Here is a 4,681-nt window from a genome sequence, read left to right on the forward strand (position 1 = left end):
CATCTGTGTGCTGTTTTGGTTCTTGAGTCTTTTTCTTCCTAGATCAGAGGTTGTAGCTGGGGACCAGCCAAGGACCTGTTTTCTAGCTTTTGTGGTTTAAAAACAGATAGAACTGGTTGCCACATTGAGGAACTGGGGGCATTTCACATAAAAGTCTTGATCTCTAGCTTCCTTTGAAAACTCAGAGTGCCTGGCAGGACCTGAGAGATGGCTGCAACCTTAGATGGACAGGGTAAGTGGGCAGATATGTTCTCCACTTTGCCTCAGTCCCCACCAGTCCCTGATGCATCCCCAACCCAGTGATCCGTTGTTATTTGCACATTATGGCCTGATGCTTTTTCTGATACTAGGGTTAAGTGTAGGTGCAATATTCACTTTACCTCATTCCTGCTCCCACAGAACTAATAGTCTAGTGGGCAAGATGGAGCAGTAAGTCAGCAGTGACGATTTAGAGTGGTCAGTGCCTGGGAGGAGTCTGGGGACATAGGTGAGGGGCCATGTCCTGGGACAGTGCATCTCAGGGAGTCAGGGCCTTGATGGAAGGGTGGGAGCCTGGCCGAGGAGATGGGGCAGGGGCTACTTCAAGGCAAAGGCAAAGACCTGGTGGCTGACTTAGAGCAGGCTGTGTGTGTGTGTGTGATATGCTACCAAGGGGTTTGAACTTGACCTTGAAAATTATGGAACACTTTCAAGGGTCTTGTGCATAACCCAGTCAAACACCCAGTGTGGAAGGCTCCCTGTGTTATGACCGAAGGATGGACATTGAGCTGTTTTTACTGTGTCTGCTGCAATGATATGTTCTGGTATTGCTGGTGGTAGCAACACTACAGATCTTTCTAAGCTCCAGCTGTTCTGTAGGGTTTTTTTCTCTTTGGGTTTCATAGAAATATAAAATTATGCCAACAAATTAAAAGAATTCTGCATCTTCCTTTAAAAAAGAACTTTTCTTCGGGTCTGTAACATTAATGGGATTGGGAAGGCAATTGCTTTGCAGAAGATGGGGATTTTCCCAGGACAGCCTCCTTCACTCCTGGTACCTGCCAGGCCCCTGGGAGCACTTTGGATCCCCAGAGACAAAGCCAGCGGACATCTGTGCCTTCCCTATCTTATCCTTGCCAAAGTTCTGCCTGGGGCAGGGAGGAAGGAACTCACATTGAGCGCCAGCTGTATACTAGGCCCTGCGAGGTGGGCATCAGAGGAGGAAACTGAACTCCCAGGGATGGGGCGAGAGGACTCACCAGGGTGACCCAGTCAGGATCGAGGGGCACGAGGGTTTCACGTCTGACTCCCTATCTCCCCTCAGCCCTGTGCATGTCTGTTCCAGCACCGCCCCCCACCCCCCCTCCCCACTCCACGGCAGCCTCACTGACCCAGCTGAATCTGATCGTGCCCGGAAACTGAGTCCTAAAGCTTGACAAAGGTTGACTCATTTATTGACTTGTTGATTCATTTAGTTAAACCTCACTGAGCAATAGTTCAAAAACATTATAATCGTCTCTATTATAAACAAGTGACTGAAGCTCACTCCACTGTAAAAAAGGCTCAGTCTTCTTTTTTATGACTCGGGAGTCTTGCTAATAACCCACCTTACAGGTTGTGAGGCTTAAATGTTACTATTTTTTTAAAGGATTTTATTTATTTATTTTTAGACAGAGGGGAAGGGAGGGAGAAAGAGAGGGAGAGAAACATCAATGTGTGGCTGCTTCTTGTGAACCCCCTACTGGGAACCTGGAGGGCAACCCAGGCATGTACCCTGACTAGGGATGGAACCGGCAACCCTTTGGTTTGCAGCCCACGCTCAATCCACTGAGCTACACCAGCCAGGGCAAATGTTACTATTTATAAAGCAATTAGGAATGTCTGAAGCATAGCATGTAACCTTTGTAAGTGTTAAATACAGCTGTACGGATATATCCATGTGATGTGGGCTGCGTGGTGACGGACAGAGCATTGGAGTCCTGGCTCTGCTACTGAGTAGCAGTGGCCTTGGACAAATCACTTCGGCTCTGACCCTCTTTCCTCATTTGTGCAATGAGGGTCCTAGTCGTTCCTAGCTCACCGAATCAGTGAGACTGCCTGGGCAGGCGTGGACTGCGAAATCGTTCAGTGTCGCCTAACAATCATCGTTTCCGGGGAATGGGGGATGGGCTAATGGAGGGGAAACATATCCGTGGGTTTGTGCATTGGGTGGAGTTCCCGGGTTCACTCTGCCCCGGCACGCTGACCGCCTGTGGAGTCCGGTAGGTGGCGCTGCCGACACTGTGCCTGCAGCCTCTGCAGGTCCTCCCGCCCCTCCCAGCATCCCCAGCCTCCTGCTGCGGTGGTTACTCGCCCTAACTTGTTGGCGGTGGTTTTCCAAGGTCTAAATAAGGAGCACCGTTTGAGCATCGTTGTAAAAGGTTGGAGTCTCTGAAACGTGTGCTGTCGACTTCTGACTTCAGGCCAACCTGTGTGTGGAAAGCAAAGATGTGTCTGGTGTTAGGATCCCTACCCCAACCACCACCTCACACTTTTTAGATCCGAGTGCAGGTTCTCTACCCTTGTCGCAGTAGTGTGACTCAGGGCAGGCCATTTCATCACTCTGAGCCTCAGTTTGCACACATGTAAAATGGGACAGGACCACTTCCACTTTGCAAGGTCACATAAAATAATGTGTGTAAAATGCCTGACACATACACGTTCAATAAATGGCTCTTAATAATATTTTTATTTGTTGAGGCTACGGCCTGCCAGGGGCTCCTGAAGGGGCAACCCAGCCCCAAATGTAGTTAAACCGTAACACACTCACTTACTCCTGCCCTTAAAGCTACGGCAGGGCCCATGTCACCCACCGACGGAGCACCCAGGGAAAGGTCATGCATCTGGCCACTATTCCTCCCTCTGCCCTGGTCTGCTGGGTGATTCTGGGCGAGTCCCGTCTCCCTTCTGGGCTTCGGTTTGACTGGACAGTTCAAAGCTCCTCCCAGCTCTGACAGTCTACGATAGACACCTCTTGTCACTGTAACCAGCCTCTGGTTTCTACTCATAATTCCAATGAGGTCACTCCTGTTTGCTGAGCACCTGCTATGAATGAGGCCCTGGGCTAGGCCCAGGGTTCCTGCAGGGCCAAGACAGGCAAGGCCCTGCCTTCCAAGGGACTCACGATCCCCTGGGAGATATTTGGATGGGAGAGGGCAGGCCAGAGGGCTTCTCTGAAGAGGTGATGTTTGAGCCGAGACCTGAAGGGGAAGAAAGAGCAGGACTTGGAAAGAGGCTGGCTATAGCTAGTGCAAAGGCCCTGAGGCAGGGGAGAAAGCAGCATGTTCTAAGGACAGAGAGAGGCCGGAGCAATGGAGCCTGGAGATCAAGGGGGAAGACAGTGAGGGATGAAACTTGGAGATGCTGAGGCCAGTGTGAGTTTGGTGTTTGTTCTAAGAGCAGGGGAAGTCATAAGCCTCTCTGAGTAGAGGGGATAGAGCCAATTCACAGTTTAAAAAGCTGTTAGCTAGGATCCTGGACTCAGAAAAGGGGCTGTCTCCCTCTGGACCCGATGTCTGCCTCTTCTTCCTGGCTGGGAAGATAGGGCCTTTGTTACCTCCACGTGGGGGCAGGGGGATCCCAGGCCTCTGTGAAAGTCACGGGCCTCTTTCCAGAAAGGGCTCATTCACCCCTCTCACAATTTCACTCACCATTCTAGGGGCCTCCAGGACCATCGGTAGCCCACCCAGGACCGCCTGAGTTCCTGGGACCCTGCTGACACCCAGGCCTAGGTGCCCTCCTCCCTCTCTAAGCCACAACTTCAGACGAAGGCTATCTTTGAAAGGCCCATGGCCGGCTGTGGCCTGGCCACACCCACAGGCCACCAGGCCAGCTGCCCGGCATACTGCAGTCACAGCCAGCGGCTGAGCAGCCAGAGTGGCTGTGCCCATGACAACGTCCTCTGAGTGGTAGGGCCTCCTCTCCACCTGGCCTCAGGTTTCTGCCCCAGGGAGAATTCCAGAAGAGCCTCATTGAAGGTCCCTGGCAGGGCGGGGCCTCCCGTCTCTGGGCCAAAGTCAGCTACTTGCAGGACCCAGGTAGACAAACCAGCTGATTGTCTCCAGCCGCTTTCTGTCCTGCCTCCATGGCTACTTGGTAAAGGTGGGGAGATGTGATTTCAGGGGCATTGCTGTCCATTGGGGCAGGAAGACCATCAGACCCCAGGCCCTTGTGACTGTGACCTTGGCAGGCTCCTCCCCCTCTCTCAGTGCGCTGCTTCTGTGGCTGGAATGAATACTTGAGGATAAGTCTCCCTGCACAGAATTCCGCCCCCCCCCCCCCGCCCCACCCAGATCCCATCCGGGTGGGTGCTAGCAAGGCTCCCCACATCAGAGGCGAGGGAACTGAGGCACACGGGGCAGTGCAAGGTGGCTGCTGTAGGGGCTGGAGAGTGCCACTGAGCTCAGATGGTCCTGGGTTCAAATCCTGACTCTACCACCAGCAGACACCTGAGGCAAAGGGCTTTCACCTTGTGGAAGCTCAGTTTGTCCATCTGCAAAAGGGCTGGAGAAAACCCACCCCTCTGAGGGCTGTGGGGAGGAGGAGGTGAGAGGCCCAGCACCCTGTCCTGCATGGTGGTGTTGGCTGCTGCAACTCAGAGACCCACCCCAGGCCCCCAGGGACGTGGACACCATTCTTGGCCTAAGCCAAGTTCGGAGCCGTG

The sequence above is a fragment of the Desmodus rotundus genome, chromosome 7 (assembly GCF_022682495.2).
Source record: "Desmodus rotundus isolate HL8 chromosome 7, HLdesRot8A.1, whole genome shotgun sequence".
NCBI lineage: Eukaryota > Metazoa > Chordata > Mammalia > Chiroptera > Phyllostomidae > Desmodus > Desmodus rotundus.